Below are 26,503 nucleotides of genomic sequence, written 5' to 3'. Positions count from 1 at the left end.
CTAAAAACAGTATTCAAGGTGGCGACCTCAGCCATTGTGGCGAGTTGCTCAGTTTTCCTGGGTCTCTCCCATGTATACATGTTATAAAGCTGTGTTTGATTTTCTCCTGTTATTCTGTCTCATGTCAATTTAATTCTTAGGCCAACCAGAAGGACCTAGAGTGGGTAGAGGACTTGTCTTCCTTCCCTACAGTAGTGATTCATCTCCATCACGTTCTGGGTCACAGAATTTCCAGGTAGGACTAATTGAGTCAGAAAAGGAATGATCATCCAGACCTAGTTACAGGGAGCAATGGGACTTTGTGTGTCCCCTTTTGGGGATGAAAATGAAAGCGTCCCCCACCAAAGTACAGTTGCATCATGTTGCAAAAGCAGGACGTTTCTGTCATCTTTGCTGAGCATGATTTTAGCTCTAGGGAGGGAGGCGGGGAGCGATGCTGAGCACTACAGGGGCAGGCTGCGCAGGTTACTTCTATTGCCGCTGAGCTCCACACCTGCCTTTTTGTCCTTTACTTTCTGCTGCTGGAGCCGAGCGTCTGAAATCTGCATTTCCTAGATTCGCTGGACAGCTGGCTTCTGGTCCCCACAAGGGAGGCAGTGGCGGGAGATAGGAACTCAGGGAGAGAAGCTTCATGCTCTTTCTCTGACAGCACGTGGTTGCTCTGTGGGTGGGTGGGGCATCACTGCTCCCCAGGGTGGCTCCATACCCCAGCACCCCAGCACTGGCAGCACCAGAGCCAGTGGTGGCTTGTGGGCTCCTGGGCATCACACCTTCCTGTCTGCACTTCCAGCCCTTCTAACTCATTTGTAACCAATTCCCTGTATAAAGTCTTCTCTGTTTAAATACCTAGCTTGGTTTCCATTTTCTTAACTGGGCTGTGACCAATACGGTGATCTACAGCATCAAAACTCCTGGTCTGACATAGCATAGTAAGCACAACAGCCGTTCCCAGGGCCAGGGGGAGACAGGGAAGAATTTGACACTGTTTAAAATATTTGTTTGACATTTACTTAGAGGAAAGGCTGAGTGCTCTAAACAAATACAGGAAGGGCCCAGCAGGAGGAAAGGCTCTGGGGGCAGTCCCAGCCTCTCCCCCACCTCCAGAGAATTCATTTCTGGCCCCAAATTTGCAGCTCCCTCTCAGCAAAACAAAAGGCCCGCAATTAGGGCCCCCGCCTGTCTCAGAAGGCTGCATCCTGGTGCAGGCGCTGGAACCCTCTTTCCAGGCTCTCTTCACATGTTCCTTCCCTTTTCCCGCTATTCCCCTGAGGGCAGGTCTGGAAAAGACTATTGTCTGTCCGACCTGCTACTGTTTTCAGTGATGTTCAGCTGGCCCGCCTGGCTAAAAGGAAGCTTGGTTTCTTTCCAAATGCACTGGGAGGCCTGAGCGCTCTGGTGGTCCTGTAGGGGGTGGCTTGTGCCTGCATGTCCCCTGCCCACCACTCCTGGCCCCCAAGGACCCCACATATCTGTCAGGCCATGACATAGGAGGTGCCCAGAAGTCAGGAGTGACTGTTCACCAGGTCTTTACAACCTGAATTCTGGCTTCTACCTGACCCCCGTCCCGTGCCCTTGGCCATCTCTCCCAGGCTCACAGTGCAGCTCATGATGCCCATCACAACTGCAGAAGGCTTCCACCGTCCCCTGTGCTCCCTGAACTTCACCCTCGGCTTCCTCCACCATCTCCTTGAGCTGCCTGGAGACTGGCTTCCTGACATCCAGCGTAACAGCCTTCCTTTGTCTCTTTGCAGCAAGTCCAGAATGATCACTCCAACACCTTCTACCCAAACGATGGGTTAAAATGGTTCCCTAGAATGTGAAGTAAGTGGCAGAGAAAAGGCCAATGCAGAGTAAGCAGTGTGTTTTCCAGAACACATGTAACTCCAGATGGCACTGAGAATACTCGTTAGCCAAGAGCATTTATAGTGCAGCGCACTGAGCCGAAGGCCCCAGGGTGGATGGGCAGCCTCCCTCCCCAGCTCTCATCAGCCGAGAGCACAGAGTGCTCTGTGTGTGTGCATTTGTGTGCATGCGTGTGTGTGTGTGTGTGTATAGTAATTATATACAAGTTTTAGGAAAAGCGTTTCCCAGACCAATGGTATCAATGAATCAGCACATTGAAACAGGAAATGTGTATGTCCCATTTATAAAAAAATACTGATCTGGTCAAGATGGCAGATTGAAAACGTACATGTTCAATTTCCTTATCTCCCAGAATTTCAACCAAAATAGAGGTGTCGACGTTTATAAACACTTACAACCCAAACAGCAGAGAGAACAGGAGGGAGAAACATCAGAGGAGAGAGTTCAGCACGTTCACTGCAGATCAAGTGAGGAGAGAAATCTGTCCACGTTGGGAACAGGGGAGAAAGTCCCAGGCCAGACCCAGCGGCTGCCGGCAGGTGGACCACACAAAACGTGCTCCACTCCCTCCTCCTGACGCTCCTGCATTGCACCAGGGTGGTGTTGGCATCTCAGTGTTAGTGAATGTAGTTTGTTGTTGGGCCCAGGCTTTAGTCATTCAGGCAAACAGACTATTGCTGGAGCTGAGCGTTTAATCCAGGATCTCAGGTTCTGGCATGCCACATCGATACGATTTTCTCAATTCAACATTATATTCCATCCTCCTTGGACTAACATCTTTAGAATCTTTCCCCACACAGATGTTCCTGGTCCCTGCTGATATAAATTAGCAAACTTTTCCCGTTCTCTTCACGTATCTGCTATGTCCATCTGGGTCAGATTTAGTGCTTATCCCACTGGGGTCGGCCTCTAGTTGTGGGTCTGGAAGCAATGAGGGTGGTGGGGTGGGTCTTGAGGAGATAAGCATCACTCTGCAGGTAAGGTTATTACACAGCCTCCAGGCAAGGGAAGGGTCTTCTCCTCAGACCACATCAGCTGAAACACAGATAAAGAGTTAGCCTCGTGCCTGGTGCACAGCAAGTGTTGTGTACGTGTTTACTCTACTGTTTTATTAGTTGAATCAGCCGTGGTGAGCAATGGGTTGCTGGGAACTGCACCAGTCCGTCCTCCCCTCCAGCCTAGTATGAGCGCAGAAGGAGGTGGAGCTGTGATGCCCAGCTCCTCAAGGCTGGGGAAGGGACTGTGGGAGGTGGCTAGGAGGGTAGGGGGATAGGACGCAACAACCGTGTCCAAGCCTTCTGTGCATCGGAATCACCCGGGGAAATGAGAGCAGACTCGGACTTCCTCCGCAGACCTCTAAATCAGAATTGTCAAGAGGAGAGGGCGCAATATTGGTACTTCTATAAACTCGCCGCATGACTGATACAGCAGGTCCCTAGACAGAGGAAGAGAAGCCCATTAGCAAGAGGACTGAACACAGGGTGCGAGTCCTCATGGAAAGCCTTTGGCGTGGCTGCCCACCACAAGCCAGTGTGACAGAGCTGCTGCTGAGATGTAGGAGACGAGAAGGTGGAGGCCCCAACTGCATTTGCTGAGGGATTTGACAGAGAGAGGCAGGAGGGGACAGCACTGAGGCTTACAGGAAGGCAGGGTCAGAGGACAATGATTCTAAGAGGGCAGAGCCCTACACATTTTTGTAGTGTAAGGAGAAGAAGCCAGAGGAAGAGACTGACAACGCAGGAGAGAGGTAAGAAGTTAGAAAGTGGGGTCCTGAGGAGGGGGAAGTGAGATTTGGAGCAGGTGGAGGTAGCTTTTGGAGAGAAAGACCAGCACTTCTTTCTCCGGGAGTGAAGGTAAGAGTTAGAGATGCAGGTAAACCAGGAAGCAGGCCGTGGAAAATTGTGTGCGATGGCTTATTTTGCTCAAAGCACTTCTGAGAGAGGAAAAGATGGAAGTAAGGCAGTTCATCTTTTGGCTTTCTTATGTAAAACAAGGGACACTCAGGTTTCACCCTCCTCCTTAACCTTAAACTCAGTTTTCTCTTCTGTTAAATGAGTATAACAGTCCCTACCTCACAGGGCTGCTGTGAGGGTTACATAGGATCAGACATATGAAGAACCAGTGTCTAGTCACCTCAGAATTGCTACTGCAACTGTCCTCTCCATTAAGACCTGTTTAAGATGACAGGAATATATCTTCTAAGATCTTCTTCAAAAGTCTACAGAAAGGACTTCTGGTTCTGGACAAGACGGAGTAGACTCACTTCTCCCTATGCCTCCCACTAAGCACAGCTAAAAATCCTGGACATTACGTATAAAACAAACATGAGAATAATCTGAAAGGTGGAGAAGGAGGATCGACTAGGGACCTTGAGACCTGAGGAACAACGTGATGGTGAGTTTCCTGGGTCTTCTTTTCGCCTCCCACATCCAAGACTTGGAGTGAAGAAGCTGGAAATTCACAAATGCCAATGGGCACAGACAACAAAGCCCGACAAAAGCCTGTTCTCTCCAGCCAAAGGACCTGGAAAAGGACAGCCTAGCAAGACAGGAAACTTTTAGACTATAAAGAAGAACGAAATAGAAATCTTAGAACTAGAAGATACAAATAAAAAGACTCCACTCAAACAACATAGAAAAGACTGAAGCTCTATCCCCACCTACAAAGAGGTAGAGGGGAGCCCCGACTCCCACCCTCACCCACCTGGCTGTAACAAGGCAGCCCCTCCCACCCACTGGGATGGTGTCAGAGAAGCAGAATAGGGAGCTGGGGCTTTTATCCCCATCCAGTGGTAATGAGCCACTCCCATACCATGTCAGTGCGGGCCAAATGGGAGCATAGACTCCACACCTGCACTGAAGTAATGAGGACCCCCTCCCTGGGGGCTCAGTGGAGCCAAGTGGGGAACCTAGACTTTCACCCGCACTTGGCAGTACCAAGGTGGCGCCTTCCTTCCCTCACCAGTGCAGTAACAGAGGAGCCTGCTGGAACGAAGGATTTAAATCAGAACCAGGGTCTCGTAACATAATACTCAACATGTTCAGAATGTAATAGAAAATCACTAGTTAAAGAACCAGGAAAATCTCAACTTGATTGAGAAAAGACAATAGAAGCCAACACTGAGAGGACAGAGATGCTGAAACTATCTGGTAAGGATTTTAAAACAGCCATCATAAAAATGCTTTGATGAGCAAATATGAACACGCTTGAAACAAACGAAAAAATAGAAAGTCTCAGCGAAGAAACAGCAGATGTAAAGAAGAGTCAGATGAAAATTTAAGAACTGAAAAACACAAACAAAAAACTCAACGGATGGGCACCATGTAAAATGGGAGGAGAGGACAGCGAAGAGTCAATGAGGTTGAAGGCAGGAGGGAAATGAGCCAATCTGAGCAACAGAGGGAAAACAGACTGAAAGAAACAAACAGAGCTCCTGGGGGCTGTGGAGCTATAACAGAAACCTCACATGTGTCATCGGAGTCTCAAAAGGAGAGGAGAAAGAAGGTGGGGCTGAAACGTTTTCAAAGAAATAATGACTGAATATTTCCCAAACTTAGCAAGACACATAAACCTACAGATTTAAGAAGTTGAGTGAACTCCACACGGGCTAAACCCAGTGAAACCCATACCAAGACACATCACAGTCAAAGTCCTGAAAACTAAAGAAGAAATCTCAGAAGCAGCGAGAGAAATGACACCTTATCTGTAGAGGAAACAATTCAAATGACCAGATTTCTCATCAGAAACCATGGTGGCCAGATGGAAGTGACACAGCACACTTCATGTAGTGAAAGAAAAGAACTTTGAACCCAGAATTCTACATCCAGTGAAAATATCCCTTAGGATAAAGGGGAAATCAAGACACTTAGAGGAAGGAAAACTAAAATTGGTCATCAGCAGACATACCCTAAAAGAGGTTCTTGAGACTGAAATGCTAGTAGGAACTTTAGAACATCAGGAAGGAAGAAAGAAAAATAGAGTAGAGTGTGGGTAGACCCGTAGATCTCTTCTCAAGTTCTCTAATCACGTTGACAGCTGAAGCAGATGCATGTTTCCTGGAGTCTGCATGGAACAAGGAGCATGAGTGAGACGCATGCCCCATCCTTGAGGAGGTCACAGGATCAATGGAATAGTTTTTGTTTGTAAGATGCTTAGGGCAGCACCTCATATATTATCAAGCAATGTATAATTGTTTGTTAACTAAATACAATAAATGTAAGAAGACACAGCAAAAGTCACAGGACACCCACTAGCAAAGACGACCTTAAACCCTCCTTTCTTCTCTCATACACGTGGCAGCAAAGCAGAGGGAGGCAGAGATCCACCAGCTCTTCTACTCGAGTCCTAGGCTGAACCGTCTGCTTAGTGTCCCCGAGTCAAGGTGATCACAGAGACCTTGGGCGGTGATGAGTCCGTCCTGGTCTCCATTGCCCCATAGGCTTCTGCATCGCCCACTCAGTCAGAACTCTAAGATCTGTTTTCAGAGAAAAATTCTCTCCCCATGTTCTGTTCTGAACACACACTTTGACCCAAGCTCCCAGCCACAGGACCTTGTGGAAACACATGGGGAAAAAGGCTCTGCTTGCACTGCCCTTACCAACCTCTTTCATCTGACTATTAACATTAATTAGGTAATGAATTAATCAACAAAGGCACTGGTTAATTGGCTTTCATTTCTTCCAGAAATGTCAGGAGAAATGATTTTTCAGAGCTTAAAATGCATTCCCCAGCCCGAAATGCTGGTCTTCATCAGCATCTGTCCTGCTAGGCCAGATCAGAGTGACCAGGGCAGGGGGCGGGCAGGAAGGAAGACTGTTCTTACGGACTTTGCTGGCAGCAGTCTGTCACATTCTCCGCTGTCTCTGATTCTGTTTCGCAGGGTACAGGGGAAAGAGCCCTGCACCAGAAGACCTGGTTATGGTCCCAGTTCTGTCACTTATTAGCTGTGTGACCTTGGACAAGTGAACTCCCTGAGCCTTGTCTATAAAATGGGTACAAATCTACCTGATCTAGCCTTTGAAAAGAATTCAATGAGTATGTGTGTAAAAACACGGTGAGCGGCAACGTACTGCAATCACACATTCCTTTTCTGAGGAAGGGCACCTGCCTCAGGCTGGAGCATAGGGAGACGTGTAGGAAGAAATAACTGAGCTGAATCATGGAGGAGGACAGGAGGGGGCACATCCAGGCCAAGAGGCAGCGTGGCACAGGGGAGCGAGGACTGGGCGTATCTGAAGAACAGCCCCAAATTTGCTCAGCCGGATTTAAGGATGAGGGAGTGGTTGGGAGGAGAGTGATGCTGGCAGTGTGCAGGCAGGGAAGGTTGGGAGCGTGGTGCATATCACCCTAAGGAGTCTGGACGTTTGAAGGATGAGGGAAACACACGGGTCTTTGAAGAGCGGTGGAATGACCGGATGTGTGGTGTAGAAAGCTCCCTGGGAGGGCAGAACTGAGGGGGGACTGGAAGCCGTCAGACTAGGCTGAGTGGTCACTCAGGAGGCAGGTGCAGCAGCCCCGGCCAGGAACGTCGAGGATCCCAGTGAGGGCAGTCCCACCTCCCGTGGAGAGAGCATATTGACCAAGTGGTCCTGAGGAGGTGGAGTCCACACGACAACAGCCGTGAGCAGGGAGGTAAAGGAAGGCTGGCGGATGCCTCCTGCTCTCTGCTCTGAGCCGGTGGACGAAAGGCGGCTCCACTCACTCAGCCAGAAGGAGGAGCAGTTTGGGGGAAAGAGAGAGGATCCAGCTTCAGGATGCTGAGTTGGAGGTCCCTGTGGGATAAGCAAGTAGAAGTGTCTAATAGACTGTTAAGCATAGGTTCTGGAACACTGGAGGGAGAGTGGGATGGAGATAAACGAAAGACACTCCTCGTGCCTTGCTGGGGTCACTGACTTACCTGGTATGGAAGATAGTCTGGGTCCAGTGCTCCTCAAACTCCCCACCCTCATTCCTCTTTTAAAAAAAAAAACAAACTGAGAACCCCAATATTAAAAACACATTTTAAAGGTTCTTTAGACAGAGTAAATCTTTATCCTGTATGGTTCAATTTGAGAATTCTTAGATGCATAGTGACCTGTCCACAGAATACTGGGGCCAAGGCATGTGTTTCGGGATGGGGAATCCTCAGTGGCCTGGCTGGTGTCACAACACTCACAGTCAGGGGTTTCCGTCCACATCAACCTACACCTGTCTTGTCTGGTTAAGCCCATTGCTTTTGGTTCTTGTCCGCATTAGAAACAGATTCATTTCTTGTCAACAGCTTACACGATAATACTTTATAACTTTAAATCGGTGATTTGACTATTCCAGACATATAGATGAAAAATAAAAAATGCAGTTGTCGAGATATTTCCAAATCTCAACCAAAAATTGACATCCTTTATTGGTTTTCCAAGCCCCTACACTAGGGACCAAGATACTTAAAATGGCCCAGAAGGCCCTGCCTGATGCTGCCCACCTGCTTTAAAGCCCCAGCACATGCCCTCTTCCCCCCGCCCCTCCTCACCTGCCATGCTGCCTTCTTTCCATTTCTGGGGGGCACCAGGCCTTATTTTCACTAACTGCTTCTTTATAACAACTGCAAATAAACTGACATCCAATTCAAGATCAAGGGCAGAAATGGGGTCACTTCCTTTCTCTTGGGTCTTGGTTTCATCATCTGTAAAATAAGAAGGTTGAACTTGATTGGGGTTAGACACCAAGAATGGGATCACTGGAGTCCCAGGAGCCATTGGTGATGTGAACGGGGATCAGCAAACTAATAAAATGGAACTTTTGCCCACGAAAAGTCTACAAAAGGAATACACATGTACTGACTACGTGCTGGGCTCGTGTTTCCTCGCGGCCACTTGATGAAAGAGGTGCTGTCATATCGACTTCATCACTCCCATTTCCAGAGGAGGAAACAGTCCATGGAGAAGTGAGGTGGCTTTCCTAACGCAGAGCTGGGATTTTACAGGCTAAATAACACCAAAACCGAGTTTCTTTGCTTTTAAATGGAATTATATCAACTTAATAATGTAACCAGGTTATCCAGTTAACAGGGGAGGAAAAGGAGAAAGAAGTGTATTCTTGTTTGACAGACACCTTTTGAGACATGACTCACAGAGGGAGGCAGATAATCATATGTATCCTTCTCGATAAAGTTGGGAACCAATAGAATAATTGTTTTCTAAAGTAGGGACCTTTCAGCTTAAAAAAAATACTAGGATTCTAAGAAAACCTGTTGACACACAGTGTATGCATTGATAATTAGCTGCCACAAGGTGGCACAATTCTCAGTAAACGCAATGAGCTTGGTTGAAGTCTGAAATCTCAGTTTTCCACCTACAGCATCCCTTTTCTTTTAGAAATTCAGCCTTGATTTTTCTACTTAATAAAGACTAGCTTACATGAATGTGTTTATTCCTTTGGCCTGGAATCCCTCCCACCCTTCTCTCTCTCCCTCTCCTTGATAACTCACATTCACCTTTAGTTATCACCTAAAATATTATTTCCCTAGAGAATCTCACCTCCCTGGACTAGGTTAGTCCCCTGAGAACAGACTCCCGGAGCATCCTGCCCTTGGCTATCATAATACTTAAGCTCTTGAAATCAAGGAACCACATTGATCTTGTTTGTAGCTCAAACCTAGAAGCCAGCCCAGTGTCTGAGTCATAGTAGGCACTCAAGAGTTAACATTTGTTCAGTGAGTAAGTTAATGTAGACTAAATAGTAGAGAAATAGATAAGCTCTAAGGTTCCCTCCAGACTGCAACTTAAAAGATTTCAGGGGAAAAAATCTTCCCACCAAAAGAAACAAAAGATTAACCAACCAAATTTCCATCTTGTCTGGTCTTTTAGCTCTGTACAATGGTGGGAGGAGATTAGCTGTGCCTAGAAACTACTTTAATAAATCTTCAGTTACTGTCACACTATTATCCATAACCATTGTGGAATTTCACCACCAACTCACAAAGCAGTCATCCAGGGTAGTAACAACGGAGTCTGCGTGCTGACGAGAACAGCTCGCGTAGAGGGGCCTTCCTCCGAGCTGTCTTCTGGTGGCTGCACGACTTTCTTCAGGAACAAGGGCTGGTGATGTGTCTTCTCCTGGGGAAGTGCTCTCCCCCTTGGCTCTGGGCTTTGAGGCTTCTCTGGTTTCGTGTGTGCAGAAAGCCTGAGCACAATCCATCAGAGAGGTTTCAATACTATCTCTGCTCCTTGTTTATTTGTGTGCGAATTCAATTTATCTCAAGTTAAATTTAACTCAGCGCTGAGCATCTGGTGTGTGCAAGAAACTGTGCTGAACACTTTAGGGGATGTTAAGATGTGAAAGTTAGGACTCCTGTCCTCGAGGCATCTACAGGTCAGTGATTCTGTTTTCAGCACAGTCATTTTATAACCCACCAGTAAGTTTATATTTTGGACAAATGATTCTTAATCCTCAGGAAAGCCTAATGGGATCTTGTGTCAGGTGGGAGCAGGGGGAGGTGGTGAGGTCATTGAAAAGGGCAGATTCAATATGTGCTATTGATTTGATAATTCTAACTATGGAAAGTAAAACTCAACAGAACTATCCTTCGTAGGGGATGTGCACAAGATTAAAGGATGAATAAGTATCGCCTATGTGGATTTAAAATTAGAGGTGATATCAGACCCGGAATGCTTAACAGGTTGAGCACAGGAGTGTCCTAACCCCCTCTACCTTCCCCACGACGGAATGCCCACCTGGGCTTTAGGATCAGCAAGCGCGATCCTCACTTCCACATGGGCTGTAGCCTCTATTTGTGATACTTCAGCCCCGCTGGCCTGCGAAACCCCTCACCTTCAAACCCCAGCCTGAGCTCACAGATGCATCTGATGAAGCCTCCCTCCCCCTCTGGAAATTCAGATCACTTTGTCGTCACGGCTTGTTCATGTGGACACCACCCTCAGACTGTAGGGCAGGAGCCGAGCCTTGTTCCTACAGCACCTGCGGCCCCTGGCTCGGTGCTCCAGGTCACTGGAGGGCACCCGTACCTCCTTGTGCCCTGGATGTCTGCCGCAGAGGAGAGGGGCCTCAGGAGTCAGATGTGCTTTCTCGTCCCTCCACGTCCACAGCTGTGGCCCTAAAATATAGATTCCTTTTCATGGGAAACTGTCCTAGAAGATCCCAAGAGGCCATCAGATGCCTAGAAACATTATTAATTGTATACTATTTTCAATTTGTATATTTTCTCAAGATTCAGGTGCTTTCCCGTGCATTGTTTCCTTTCGGTACTTGGAAAAGTACCATTTTAAGAATCACAGAATCATCTGGAAGGACCTTAAAGATCACATCTAACTCTCTTTCAAACAAAAATTAAGAGCAGAAAAGTTAAGGGGCCGTCCTGGTGACGCAAGCGGTTAACGGCACGCGCTCCGCTGCGGCGGCCTGGGGTTCGCCGGTTCTGATCCGGGCTGTGCACTGACGCACCGCTTGTCAAGCCATGCTGTGGCGGCATCCCATATAAAGTGGAGGAAGATGGGCATGGATGTTAGCCCAGGGCCAGTCTTCCTCAGCAAAAAAAGAGGAGGATTGGCAGATGTTAGCTCAGGGCCGATCTTCCTCACACACACACACACAAAAAAAAAGACCAGAGAAGTTAAAATTTGCTCCAAGTCCCAAGATTTAGCAAGAAAAGCAAGATATATTAGTTTTCTGTTGCTGCAAAACAAATTACCACAAACTGAGTGGCTTAAGATAACACCCATTTATTAGCTCACAGTTCTGTGGGTCAGAGGCCTAGCCAGGCACGGCTGGCTCCTGCTCATGGTCTCACAGGGCTGGAAGGAAAGTGTCCATCGGGCTGAGTCTCCATCTGGAGGCTCTTGGGAGGGACCCCTCCCCAGCTCATCTTGTTGGCAGGACTCAGTGGCTTTCAGGTACAGGACCCAAGGCCCCGCCTCCCTGCTGGCTGCTGGCTCTCGGCTCCCAGAAGCCACTCACAGGTCCTTTCCATGTGACTGCCTCCACCTTCAGGACAAAAACAGTGCATCAAATCTTTCTCACACTTCAAATCTCTGACCGCTGCTGCTGCTACCTGCTACAGAAAATTCTCTGCTTTTAAAGGTCTCGGTGGCCAGGTGAGGCCCACCAGGATCCTCTCTCTTTTTCTTAACATCAGCTGTGCCAGGTAACATAAGCTAATTAGGGAAGTAAAACCCAGCAGAGTCCTCCCGAGGATTGTATAGGATGTGTACATGGAGGTGCGGGGGTGGGAAATCTTGAAGACAAGTAGGACCCTGCCTACACACCAGGGTCTGGGAATCAGAGACACGGGTTTGATACTAGCTTCACCATCTTTGCAATTGGGCACATCACGCAACGTGACTGAGCCCCGGTTCCTTCATCTGTAGGATGAGGATAATAAATGCCCCACAGGGTTTTTACTGTAAGGGCTAATGAAAGATGGATATGAAATTGGTTTTAAGGTATAAGGCGCTACCTGGCAGGGTCTAGTTGAAGTATGTCCAGGTGTGTGGGACCACTAGCATCAAAGCTCCTTAAAATTAGAGGAGAGGTTGTCTCTTCTGACCTGCCACAGCGCAGGTGAGTGTGACTTTTAATCAAATGAGACGGAAGTGTAGAGCACCAAGAAACGGAGAGGAGCTACAGGGTTTGAAACGGCCGTTTCTTCCTCCCCGAGACAACGCTAAGCTGCATGTGGATGTATCTGGACTGGTCTAGCCCTCGGCTGAAGCTGGGCCTCCTTCAAGCGACTGGACAGTCCTGGACCCCAGGTTGGCACGGCCCACCTGGTAGAGTCGGGTCTAACTCAGAAGGATCGTCTATAGACTGGAGCGAGGCCCTGGGGACACAACCAGGCAAGTATTTTGGCAGGCAAGACAGCCTGTCTACTCCTCCCAGCCCTAGAACATTCCTTAGGGCAGAAATTGTGAGTTACGATAACATCTAATCATAACTCTCTTAATACAGAACACCGGGGGGCAAGACTCTTGTCTGAAAGAAATGCTGAAAGCCGACCAGCACCCACCTCTGCAGGAGCCCTACTTTCTCCTCCTTTAGTGTGGCTTATTTTCTGAGAAAGTGTGCCCAGACTGTGAGGTAACTTGCTGAGGAATGATGGTTACACATATGAACCCTGTTTCCCCTTCAGCAGAAGAAATCACTATAGGATGGTCTCCCTCAACCCTTTCCACTAAATACACAGACCAGAGCACAAACTCTGCACATAACACATATTGCAAAAAGTATTTGCTGAATGAATGAACAAATAATAATAATACTAGCAAACAGGAAGCTGGAACCCAGATTTCCTATCCCCCATCCACCACTCTTTCTAGTACATGCTGTTTCCCACTGTTTTGGCCTGGTGGCTGCCTTTCGAGCAGAGTTAATAAGCAGGTGTCAAGGCTCTAGCTCGATCTGAATGTGCCAGCTCCCAGAGCCGCTGGAACTTCCCAGCCAGCCTGTCCAGTTAAAGCCGTCCCTAGAAATAGCCATGCAGCTGAAGAAGTGAGCAGCACGTGGGCCATCTGTTGTCTGCCTTCTCTGGGGAGCTGAGCTGAAGGAATTTGGATGGTTAATGAGCTCTCTGGCTCCTGTGGTCTTGGACAATCCGTGGGTGTGGGCCTTGTCCACTCGGGAAGATAGACACCCATATGAAATGCCTTGGGTGTGCACAGGCCTTCTCCATGCTTAGAGCTGTCTTGCCACAGTGATGTGTGATCTTTTTAGAGGCCATGAAAGGACAGTGGAAAACTACCTGGGCTTTGTAATCAGACAGTTGAGGATTTAAACCTTGATTCTTCCGCTTAATCAGATAACTTTGGTTCCTCTCTGAGCTTCTGTTTCTTCACATGGAAAATGGGAACAATGATAACATTTATGCCTTGTGGGGCTATCATGAAGATTAAATGATCAAGTTTGCAGAGAAACCACTTAGTATAGAAATTGGCAGCCCATAATGGGCAGCTGTGATTGGTGGTGTGAAACTAAACTCCCTCTGGAACACCTTTACATTTATTTCTTCAAATCATCCAACTATCATTCCAAGAACATTCACTAAGGGCCTAACAACATGCGGTCACTGTGCTAAGAGATGGGGGAAGGGTCAGGGAAGGGGACAGGGAGAGGAGGAACATTACCGAGAACCCACATTGAGCAGGCTCTGTGCTAAGTGCTCAGAATCACAGGCTAGTCAGTCACAGCACTTGAGTTGACTATCTGCTTCCGCGTGTTCACCTCACACATTCATTCATCTAAGAGACATCAAGGCTCCTGTGGCTTTCTGGTCACCAGGATTTCTTTTTGAACTAGTCTTCTCTGAGTCTCCCTGGGGCAGAAGAGTGGACCTGAGAGACTTGCTTTACCCTCTGCCAGCCGGAGCTCAGTCCCAGCCCCCCACTGCTCCCTGACCATCTGGTTTTCCACTTGCAGTGACAAATAACTCCACTCTCTCAACAGAAGCCTCAGCGTCTTGGCCTCAACATTATTGCTTTTCAAAGTAATTGTGCTGTGGCAAGACCATCCGTCCTCTTAATTAAGGGCTTTTGCAGTTTGGTCCTTGTCCCAGGTCCTCCTGGTCACTCATGTTAACTTATTCCCTGTTGTCAATTTCATCACTAAGTATGTCCTCTTATATAATGTTATTACAGCACAAGTAATACTTCCATAAAATTTCAGGGAAAAGTGGATACTATTGGAAATAAAAGTACTCAGAGAGGCACATGGTGAAGAAAACATTCCACAGAGCTGATGTGTTCTCTATTTCCCACAAATCTACAGCCACAACTGACTCATTTTTAAAATTGCTCTAGAGTTGTCCATCTAGAACAACTCAAGAAAAAACAAACACTTGTCATGGTCATGGTTGTCACTAAACCAATCAATCAATCTCATAGCACAATAATTCCAGAACAATTAAAATTTGAATGTAAGATGAAACCATATGAATTTTAGAACCAAAAATGCATGAACATTTTTGCACTTCTGAGGTGGGAAAGGCATTTTTAAGCATAACAGCAAAGGCAAAAAAGCATTAAGAGAATGACCAACAGAAAAAAGTTTAAAACTTTTATATGGCCAACAATTCCCCAAAAGATTAACAAACATAAATAAATTAGGAAAGAGATTTTCAGTCCACAAACAAAGAGCACTTAACATACAAAATGCTTTCACAACTGCAAAATGGGCAAAAGTCATGAAATTCACAAAACAAAATGTCCAATAAATATAGAAAAGTGTTTGACCTTGCCAAAGTAATACAAATTAAAACGATGAGATATAAATTTTCACCATTAGATTGGCAAAGATTACATTTATGGATAATACAAGTATGTGCACAAACCAACACTCTCACACATTCTTAGTGCAAGTATATAATGGGCTTTGTGTTCTGGATGGTTATTTTTAATATGCAAAAAAAAAAGATTTAAAAAGTGCATACCATTTGAGATTCCACTTCTGGGCATTATCCTAAGGAAGTAACTGGAGAAGTCACAAAGGTGTATTGTAGCATTGTTTATAATAAAGAACAATTTGAAACAACCTCATATTTATAGAGGATAGTTTAATTGTGTTATATCCATACAGTGGGATATTATGCTACCATTAAAAATAATTATCTCTCCTTTGGTGGCTTTGAAGAAGCTGCCACGTTGTGAGAGGATCTATGGAGAGGACCATGTGGCAAAGAATTGAGGGTGGCCTCCAGGAGCTGAGAGCAGCCCACTGCTGACACTCAGCAAGAAAACAGGAACCTCCATCTAGAGCTGCAAGGAGATGAATCCTGCCAATAACCTGAGTGAGCTTGGAAGCAGATCTACCCCAGTCAAGCCTCTGATGAGACTGCAGCCTGGCCAACACCTGGATCGCAGCCTGGCAACCAAAACTGAGATGATAAATATGTGTTAAGCCCCTAAGTTTGTGGTAATTTGTTAGCTGTCTATGTTAAGCAAAAAATAGGTTATGAAATAGTATGTGATATGATCTTATTTAAAATTACACTTATGTTTGAATAAATATTCATAGAAAAATGTCTTCGGCAATATAAACCAGTGTGCATTCCTCATACTTTTCTGCTTTTCTCAAAATTTACTTTTTTTAATGAACATGTATTTTATAATTGAAGATAGATGTATTCCCATTTTTAAAGGAAAAAATCCATATTCTAAACCTTGGGAGGAGAGTTTATCTGTGATGGTGTCACTTCTGTGTCATGATGATGCAACTTTTTTTTTTTGGTGAGGAAGATTGGCCCTGGGCTAACATCCATGCCCATCTCCCTCTACTTTATATGTGGGACACCTGCCACAGCATGGCTTGATAAGCAGTACATAAGTCCACACCAGGGACCCAAACCTGTGAACCCTGGGCCGCCAAAGTGGAACGCAAGAACTTAACCACTATGCCACTGGGCCAGCCCCCCAGTATTTCTTTTTTTGCCTGGAAACATATTGACATTCATTTATTTAAAGATAATGTAACACATTTGTGTCAATTAAACTAATCTGCAGATATGATTAAACATGGATGCCCATCTTATACTAAGGGATAACATGAAAAAAATTGCAATCAGAGCTTTTGCACTGCTAAAAATGGCTCATATTAAATTGAGAAAATTGCATTATGGCTTATTTCAAACACAATTGCAAATGATTATAAGGAAACAAAATCACCACTTGGATAACTGCTATGCCAGAGCATTCATTCTACCCAATAATGGGACATTGGAGCTAGACTAACAGGGCAAATGCTTCAATGAGAGCATCACCGACTGTTCAAGAGATTGTCCATTTTTCTCCATTATAGTAGATGGATACAGAGAGATGGTCAAGCAGTCAGTGGCTAAGCCATATTACTGAGGAGAACATATTTGGAGATGATGCCATGGGATAAACTGTTTTAATATTAACTAAAGAATGCATTTGGTGGAAGCTTAGAAATATGGCTTAAAGATTCATATTTATATCAAGATTTTCTCTTGATAAGGCTCTAACTCATAAAGCAATCTACTGAGTTAGGTCTAATAAATCGTTAATATTCAGAAATTCAAATCTGGGAAGCAAAAAAAAAAGAGTGGGGATTAAAATATACAGAAATGCTAAAAAAACTATCATTTTAATGTAACCTAACTTGCAACCTTTTTATGCTTTAAGAAAAAACATTATTTTAAAAGTATCACCAGAAACACAATATCACTCATCAAAAATAAGTTGAAAAGAGTTTTCTTGGAAGTGGCCCTCCTGGAACTCAAGAACAAAGCTCTGTTTTTATTCTATACCACCACGATGTTGTCTTCTCTCAACATAATTGTTCTTTATTGTGAGCACATTAGGGATCCCTTGTTCCAAAGTTAATATCAATTCTTCTAGGGCAGGTTTCCTATAGCAGGAATAATTAAGAAGCTTCACTGATTGATCAAAGAAGTCATTTTCAGATAAACTATGAAGCTGCTAGAGAGATGAAAAATCACATTTCATCTGCATTAAGTAGTTTGGAAAGTATTCCACACGTGGGAGTCTTTCCACAATGATACTGTTACTCTGGGGTGGCAGTGAAAGGAGAGAAATTATACGTTAGCATGTGAGTTCCATTCAACTTTCACCATCAGAAAAGGTGTGTACTCTAAAGTTCACAATTTTATTCACTAAGAAGGAATGTCACAGACTCAAAGGAATAAACTTAATTGATATCTAATTTCTCCAATCATTTTTTCTTCCCTTATCAGTATTTTGATTAGAAAGCCAGTATTATTTGGTGAGAGACATAAAAGTGCTTAGAATCAGGGTTTATATGTAGTAACTTACTCTTTCATTTTTTAAAATTACACACCTCTGATTTCAAGGGATCAAAAATGAAGTGCGCCAACTCCAGGCTAGCTTCTGCACACACATCAGAGTATCCCTGGGGGGGGGGGGGTGGAGGATAAAGTGAGATCTGACCATCCCTCCCTCACCAGGCCATTGAATGGCTTCTCTGAGTGGTAGATAATGTGAGCTGGTATTCACCATTTCTGTTCCCTTCTCTTTCTGGCTGGAGATGTGGAGACTACACTGCCCACACTCTCCTGAAGCTACGCTCTTAGTGTAAATTAGGATTATGAGATTTGGAGGTGGAAGTGAGGCAAGGGTCCTCTGCTTTCCCCTTCAGCTCTTTCTACTAGGAAGCAAAGTCTCGGAAATGCTAGGTTTTCCTGTCCAGATCTCCAGTATCCCTTCTCCATCCTCTGGGACTAGAGGCTACTTCAGCAGCTGCAGCATCAGCACCTACTATCAGTTCTGGCTTCCCATCCCTGGATCACAGCTACCGGGTGTGTCTTGAAATCACAATGCTAGTGGAGGTCTTAAAGGTAGAAGCTCTCCTAGGCAGTCAGTTCTGTTTCGACTGGATGGGAGGATGCAACAGTTTCATTTTTTTAAATTTTTTTTATTTGTGAGGTAGATTAGCCCTGAGCTAACACCCGATGCTGATCCTCCTCTTTTTGCCGAGGAAGACGGGCCCTGGGCTAACAGCCGTGCCCATCTTCCTCTATTTTATATGGGACGCTGCCACAGCATGGCTTGACAAGCAGTGCATCGGTGCATGCCCGGGATCCAAACCTGTGAACCCCGGGCTGCCAAAGCAGAACGTGTGCACTTAACCACTACGCCACCGGGCCAGCCCTGATGCAACAGTTTTAAGCCCTTAGAAATTCAGAAATCTAAACAATTCATGTATAATATAAATAACACTAGTCATTTTTCCACTGGGGAACCTTGTTGTTATTGAGTTGGCATTCCAAGAAAGTTAAATGAATATGGAATCAGAGTAAAACTGGATAGGGTTTTGCACTTATTACTCAAAAAAATTTTTGGTGGAACATCCCATCCAAGTTGTCATAGAGAAATTATGTCTACATAGTCCAGATTATCCATAACAGTGCTGATTTAAAATACTAGGTATTTAAGTTTTGGTTAGAAAATACGATCACAATAACCACAGACTACATCCTTCCAATGACTAAAATACAGTCTTTATACCCAGTTCTGCCATGTGAAAATGAACTAACGGGACTCCAGGTTATTGGGTTTGCTAAAGAAAACATCACACACATAACCTCTATCCTTAGCTGTGCTCTCCATCCGATCTCCTCATCTTTTCACGGATCCAAAGGCAACCCTCTCATCCACTCTCCAGTGGGAATGTTTAAACACTCGCAACTCCTCATCTACTACTTTCTCTCTTACTTTTGGTAGATGATCCGATCGGCTTAGCTTGAGTCAATTGCCCATCCCTTGGCTGGGGGAGCAGAGGGTGTCTAAATCAAGAATGCCACCAAGACTGCAGATAAAGCAGCTCCCCGCAATGCAAGGAGGGAATGGATACTGGTGGCCACAGGATGCAAACTCCTCAGCATGCGTATATGACCCGTGGTGACAAGGCACTGCCTGACTCATCAGTCTGCTCTCCTATCCCCTCTCTTCACACCCAGCAGTCACATATGCTATACCCTTTTTATCATCTACATGTTTGTACAACCATTCCCTACATTTAGCTTGGTCCTCTCTGGCTCAATTTTCAAGTCGCTGTTCAGTTACCATCTCTTTAAAACGTCTTCTCTGACAACCCCCTCTTTCTCCCTCGCCTCCCCTCCAGGTTGCGTGCCCTTCTCACGTGTTTCCACACCACCTGTAGTTATCTTGATGTGTTCAAATTGTCTGTGTTCTTGTCTTTCTCTCCATTGACTGTGGGCTCCCTAAAGGCAGGGCAATGTCTAACTTAACTCACTAATCATTGATGTTTAATGCAGCAGCAAGTACTCAACAGGCACTAAAGCTTATTGAATGCATAAAACCAGTCCCATTACTTATTAATAAACCCTAGTATGGGCACTCTTCTCCCTTGGACAGTACTGAGAAATAGCAAGTTCAACCTTTCCAATTCTCTCTTAGACTCTACTGTTTACCAAAAACATTTGTTTTTACAATATCACTAGACTGGTGGTTTGACATGACAATATTTTTACATTGGTATATTACGTGAGGCCTGCTTCCAGAGCTGCAGGGAAGTGGCCTTATCATCTTGTTTGTGGATTCTTGTCAGCTTTAGACAGAGTGGCCCTTGTTGACTTAGTAAACACAAAATTATAGTCCTTAGGCCACATGCTTATAATACTGTGTAGTAACTTGTACCAGACCATTGGGTCTAGCCAAGAACCCCTCTGCATCCTAGTTTGTCACCACTTATCTTCCAGTATCCATCAGCATCATGAGGCTGGTAATGCCTGCCTTGCAGGGTTGTTGAGAACATGAAAAATGTGTGTAAAGCGTCTGGCTCAGGGTCAGCCACAGAGTATGTCTTTATCTACTAAGTTGTTCATCACACCCAGGGAAAAGGACTTATTTCTACGGAGCTGTGTGATTCAGGACTACTTGCAAAGGTTAAAACAGAAAAAACAACAAAAACAGGATGTAGCAGAGACCGCTAGTTGTCTATCCAAAGGCATTCTTCCCTTCTTTTCTGGAAGAGGATCTTATTGAGGGCAAAAATGTGCTTTGACGACATTTCTCAGCTCCGTGAGCCACGTTCCTAAGTTCACAAGTCCACAAGCTGTGGGTAGAAATTGTTGGGTGGGGCTCGTGGAAACGCCTCTCCTAAAATAAGGACCTGAGGGCTGGAGCTCCAACAATCATTTTGGCCCAAGTTTGTGGATGGAAGCCAAGCTGTAAGGATAAAACCAAGTTTGCATCCTTGTAGTACCCATTCAACACTTTGTTTTGAGAGGCAAGAAAAGACTTAACGGGTTTAGGATGCTAGAATTCGGGGGTTTCCATTGCATGCAGGCGAACCCTGCCAGCCCACGTGTTAACGGAGCAGGCGTGGGGCTGCTGCCGGGCCTGCTCTGAGCCCCGCATTCTGTCCCTGAGAGTCCTTGGCCACCCTGGAACCAGCTGGGGCCGGGTGGCCAGGACGAGCGCGATGTCAGCACCAGGAGAGCGGGCGGGGAACAGGCACCAGCGCCTGTCCTGGGGGTGACGCTGGCCACACCCCGCGACGGTCGGCCTCCCTCCCACTGAATTCTGGGCGCCCCGGGAGCGAAGCCGGAGTCCGAGCCCGACGTGGGTTCCCCGCAGTCGGGTGGAAGCGGGCCCGCGACCCCCTCAGCACGCGGCCCCTCACTGCTCCGCCGCCCCCTCGTCACACACCACCCCCCGCAGCCCCGCCGCCCCCTCAACACGCGGCCCCTCACTGCTCCGCCGCCCCCTCAGCACGAGGCCCTTCACTGCTCCCCCACCCCTCAGCACGCGGCCCCTCACTGCTCCGCCGCCCCCTCAGCACGCACCACCCCCCGCAGCCCCGCCGCCCCCTCAGCACGCACCACCCTCGCGGCCCTGCGGCCCCCTCACCCGCGCCCACCGCCGGCTTTGAAAGCGTCGGGAGCCGCCATCGGCGACACGGGCCGCCTCGGGCTGCCATTGGCCGGAGCGCGTCACGTGCTGTGGCGCGCGGCGGCGATTGGAGCGGCACGGCCGCCGGGAGGCGTGGCGGGGCGTGGCGGGGGCGCGCCGCAAGCAGCCGAGGGAGCGGCGCCGCAGCCAGGAGCGGCGGGTGGGGTGAGTGAAGGGTGCGCTTGGCGGCGTAGGCGGGTGGCGGCTAGGCCGTGAGGGGCGGCGGGCGTCCGTCCTGAGGGGTGTGCTGGAACCCGGGGCCTTCGGGGCGCCCCGGCGAAGCTGGGTCTGTGGGGTCCGCCGGGACGGGCGGGGGCGCGCGGCCCGCCGTTGATGCCGCCGCGCCTTGGCGTGTGGTTCTGCCGCGGCGGGCGGGGCGCGGCCGGGTCCTCTGGAGAAGGGGCTGTCGGCGTTGTGGTGCGGGGGCTCCTGTCCTTGGACGTGGGACCTGGTTCACAGTGAAGGCTGCACGCGGGGACCGGGCGGGACGGGACCGCCGGCCGGACGGCGGCGTGTGGCTCTGACGTGGAACCGAGTCTGCCCCAGTTTGGTGTGACCGTGACCTCGTCACCTGTGTCAGGACGTGCGACCTCAACGCGGGCGATCGCTCTGCTCGTGGGGGCGAGAGGCCGTAGTAGGACGGCGGCGGCCGTGCCGCGGGCGCCGGACGTGAGCGGAGGCCGTGTCTGTGGCTGCACAGCGTCGTGGGGCTGCGGTGAGGGCGGAAGAGTAGAGGTCGGCTCCTGGGGGAGCGGGGAGGAGAAGGTGAGAAGACGGGCGAGGGAGGCGCGCGTTCCTGGGGGCGCCGTCTGCGGTAGAGGCCCGCACGGACGGCGTTCACAGACCCACGGCTCGGAGGACCCGAGAGGTCATCCCGCTGGTGTAAAAGATTGGTGACAACACATATACACAAATAACTTTACTTGGGCTCCACAGCAAGTAAGTGTCATCCTTTTTCCATAGGAGAAAATCGAGGCGCAGAGGGTTTGGGGCACTTGCAGTCACAACTATGGAATGGAAGAGCTGGGATTAAACCCAAATCCGTGTGGCTCCACCACCAGGCCCTCATCCTGTCGTCTGTCAGCCTCCAGTCCAGTCGAGTCCAAACCTCTTTGTGCACAACAATTCCACCTTGTGACTTTTTTAAAACGCAGATTCCCAGCCCCCCCACTCCAGAAATGTAGATTCAGGATCTGGGACCCGGCCTGGGAATCCACATTGTAACAACTTTCTAGGTGGTTCCATTTTGGTGATTCAGGAACATTTTGAAAACAACTACTCTCGTGTAATTTCCCACCCCGTCCCCCTGTCTTCATTGGGTTGTGCTCAAAATTTCTCTTTCTGAGCAGAGATTCCATCTCCTCTCTCAGACAGGTGACCGACCAAGCTTTGGGAGGAAACCCTTTGTTGGGAGAAGCCAAGGTTTATGAGATAGCACCTTGCACTGTTGACCAGCTCTCAGTTTGAGAAAGTGCTGACAATTTTGCTTTGCCTTTTTTTTTTTGTAGTGCTTCCTTCAGTGCTATTCTGGCCCTCCTAAAAAACCAGGCTCAAGGCATGTACTTTAAAGTTAATATTAAACAAATTTGAAAACACCATGGAAAAAAAGTTTAAAAACCACAGTTCACCCATAACGCCGCCAGTCTAACAGCATTATTTTCATGTTCTGTTGTATTGTTCTAGTATTAATGATCTCTTTGTTGTTAATCACATAGGTTGTTCAGGTTCACAAAATGTAGAAAATTTTTCCGAGACATGGGCTGCAACTTCAGAATTCCAATTGGAAATCTGAAAATTATCCTGAAGATGAACCTTTAATCACAGTTTTGTTAAAGGCATATCTCATTCTTTTTCAAAACTAAAAATACCTCAAAAGCTGAAGATTTTCTTTAGTTCTAAAATAAGTGGTATAGTGGGTGTGCAAATGTATACATTGAAATGTTTCTTTTTTAGTGGCTTTATCTATTCTTTCCTATGTCATTTCAACCTCACCAAAAGATACATTTAATTTACTTTTATTTCTTGTTCTAAAAATTATGTTGGATAATCAAAACATTTCTTTGCTAATATTAACTGTATCATTTAATGCACTTAATGTGTTGTTACTGAAAAATTATAATTATTTTTTCTGATTCTTGTGGAGGCAACATGAGGTAGAGGAAATAAAGTGGGTTTTGATTTAAGGAAGAACTGGTGTTCAAATCCCAGTTCCAAGACTTTCTTGACCTTGGGCCAGTGACTTCCTCTCTGATTCTCATTTGCTCGTCTTTAAGATGGGAACAGTGCCTCCAGGGTTTTATCTAAGCAGGTATAAAGCCCTAGTTGAGTACAAGTACAACTGTTTTTCTACTTTTAGTTCTCTTTTTCTTCACTGTTTTTAGAGCAAATTTGTTAGTTCTAATCATGCTGTAATATTCAAGGTCATTTTCATTTCCAAAAAAGATGCAATTTTTTTTGGAGAATCTATGTGTGAGGCATAAAAAAAATCCGTAAAAATAATGAACCACCTTTATAATTTTTTTGAGAAATCTAAGGACACAGACTATCTAGCTCTTTATCATGTTTTGCTCTCTATGACCAGAATCATCCATTTGTTAATTCAGTAAATATTTATGAACACTTACTAGTGCCAGGCACTATGTTAGATGTAGGGGATATACCAGTGAAGACAACAGACAGGGTCCCTGGTCTTACAGAAATTATACAGGAAAAAGACAATAAGCAAAGAAAACAAGGTAATTACAGATTGTGATAAATGATTGAACAATAAAGCTATAAAGTCTTTGAATGTTAATATGGTGAGGAAATGTGTTCCTTACTGAGTAATTTGTAGCAAAATATTGGTTAGAAGATTCTCTTAAATTCTTAAGTCTCAAGATTGTCAAAGTACTTAGTGTATCAGAAAATGGGGAACTTAAGAAAAATGAATGAGCACAGTTAAAGATTCAGGTCTGAAATACTTTTTACAACAGATCCAAGAGATGTAATTTACATTTGTTCCATAAAAAGGTCAATGCTGTGATAGTTCTTTGGCTTAACTTCTAAGAAGTCATAATCTTATTTTTCTTGGAAATCATTCCTTTCAATAGCAATTAGTCTGGGCACCTAGTTTGGTAGAAAATTGTGTCCAAAAAAAAATCTTTCTCAGTGGTTTCTGTAAAATTTATTGATCCTTAAGTCCATGGAAATTTTAACACAAACAATAAGTATGGACTGACCATTAAAATAGGTGTCTGAGGGAACAATTGGCCCAGTAACCTTAAACGTAACTTAGAAGTTACCTATCTTTTTTTTTTCTAGTTGGTCAAACAGGATCAATCTGATCATAGCAAATTGAACAGATTGGATTGTTAAAGAAACTGAATTTTGCAAGTGACTAGTTGCAATGATGAAAATTTGGTACTCCCTAAGTACTTACACTTGCATGAAAAAAATAACTTAAAAATGTGAACAGGGATTCTGCTTCAGCATTTTCTCAGTTTGTTATTAATCGTGTTTTCTGGGCCATCTAGTTAAGTGTTTGGACATTACTTTTTTGTCGTGGTTTAAAACCTAACATTTGTCCTCTTGGTTGGTAAACCTTATGATTTTAATCCATAACGTTTTGAGCAGCAGGTTCTATCACAAGACCATCCCCTAGCCTCGTTCTAGCTGCTACGAAAGACGACTACTTCTTTTTGTTCTTTTTCTGTGGGCATGAATAAGGATCCATCTCTGGATCAGACTTTCCTGTCTGGATGCTGCAGTGTTTATAGCACAAGGAACTGGACATTGCCGGAGGAGAGTGGTTAGAAGACCCACAAATAGTTACTTGAGGGAAACAAAGGCATGTGTTTTTGGTCTCTGAGTCATTTCTATTCACTACAGTTCAAGCAGCATCATTTCTTCTTCTGCACATTTGATCTGGTAATTTGTGGCATTTTATCTTTCAAAAAGAAAGTTCACTGGCCCTATATATGAACTCAGGACTTTATTTCATCAAAAAATTTTGAGCACTTAACTGTGTGCCAGCCATTGTAATGGTTTAAATGGATCTATTATAATAGATTCAGTGGTGAATTCCTGTATGTTAAGAAGGGCCATGTGATCTTAGCTGCTCATGGAAACATTTTCTCATTTAGAATCATGCCTTTGCAAAGTCAATCTTGTTATGTTACTTTTATAGCTTATGAAGACTAATTCAACTCTAGGTGGAAAAAGTTCTAGAGAATTTACATTTTCTCCATTTTTAAAAATCTTTTTTAGGAATTAAATTGCCCACTGGTTTAATTAGAGTTGACTGTGTTTTTATTTTATTCTATTCCCAATACTGTTTCCCAAGAAGTATACCTATATATATTGTCTTGTTAAAATAACTTTTTCTTACAAAGGTAATATGTATTCAGTGTCAAACTTGGAAAATATTGATAATCAGGAAATAAAATATACCGTGTTAATATTTTGGCATATAGTCTTCCAATCTTATGTCTGTGTACATGTTTTACTTATGTATTTCTTTTATAAAAATGAAATCATACTCTGCATTCTATTTTATAGCTTGTATTTTTTTTATCTAGTATTATATGGTAAATAAATTTGCTTTTTACTCACATGATTCCAATTCTGATGTTTTATTCCTAGAATAGGGACCAGAAGAATCCATGTATTAAATTACTCTACAGGATAAATTCAGAAACCCAAACCACCAACCCCGGGAAAAAAATCCACTTCTCTGCTCCTTTCCTTCCTTAATTCTGGTCCTTGTTCTCGTCCACTGCCCATCGTCCCACCCCCACCCACAGGAGGGTCTTGTTGAGGGAGTCTCTGAAGGAAGATTTATCTAGTTATGTTACACATAGTTAACACTTTAAGTTCTCTTCTTTTCAAACCTTTTCAGCCAGTCCTTCAAAATTTTTGTTTACTTTTTTTTGCTAGAGGCAAAGCATCGAGAGTGGAGTTGGGAGGATTTCCAGTAATATGGGAAAATAAAATCGTATGCTGGAACTCTTTCTCAGAATTATAAGGCAGGAGGTACCTAAATAAAAATATGTTTAAAGTTGAGTAATATTCAAGTTTTAAATTTTTGAGTTCCAAAGAAAATAGCCTAATTTTTTATTTTATTTTATTGAGGTCATAATAGTTTATAACATTGTGACAATTTCAGTTGTCAGTCCACCATATATATGTGCTCCTTTACCCCTTAAGCCCACCTCCCAACCTCCTTCCCCTCTGGTAACCACTAATCTGTTCTGTTTGTCCATGTGTTT

The 26,503-nt window shown here is 45.4% G+C and overlaps 1 protein-coding gene and 2 long non-coding RNA genes across 5 annotated transcripts in view; 1 reads left to right on the top strand and 2 right to left on the bottom strand.

Moving 5' to 3' along the window:
- Positions 1-2,129: 2,129 nt before the first annotated feature.
- LOC147914473 (uncharacterized) lies at positions 2,130-10,653 on the bottom strand. Its single transcript, XR_015555482.1, has 3 exons — positions 9,817-10,653; positions 8,369-8,521; positions 2,130-2,898 (listed from the first exon to the last, which is right to left on the bottom strand). It is a non-coding gene; the product is annotated as an uncharacterized LOC147914473 (long non-coding RNA).
- Positions 10,654-11,560: 907 nt separating this feature from the next.
- Positions 11,561-21,284, bottom strand: LOC147914472 (uncharacterized). The gene is made up of 2 exons (XR_015555483.1): positions 21,216-21,284; positions 11,561-11,838 (listed from the first exon to the last, which is right to left on the bottom strand). It is a non-coding gene; the product is annotated as an uncharacterized LOC147914472 (long non-coding RNA).
- Positions 21,285-21,382: 98 nt separating this feature from the next.
- The window catches only part of PTPDC1 (protein tyrosine phosphatase domain containing 1), a 68,253-nt gene continuing 63,132 nt past the window's right edge, over positions 21,383-26,503 (top strand). The window contains exon 1 of one of the 3 annotated variants that reach the window (XM_004442735.3): positions 21,383-21,422. The gene's annotated coding sequence lies outside the window, so the exon portion shown is untranslated. The remainder of the gene's footprint in view (positions 21,423-26,503) is intronic. The other 2 variants (XM_087444801.1, XM_004442736.3) reach the window with 2 other exon arrangements.

The sequence above is a fragment of the Ceratotherium simum genome, chromosome 20 (genome assembly GCF_057802395.1).
Source record: "Ceratotherium simum simum isolate JZ-2026a chromosome 20, ASM5780239v1, whole genome shotgun sequence".
Lineage (NCBI taxonomy): Eukaryota > Metazoa > Chordata > Mammalia > Perissodactyla > Rhinocerotidae > Ceratotherium > Ceratotherium simum.
Note: the sequence above shows the minus strand (reverse complement) of the source record. Positions and strands in the feature narration are given on the sequence as shown.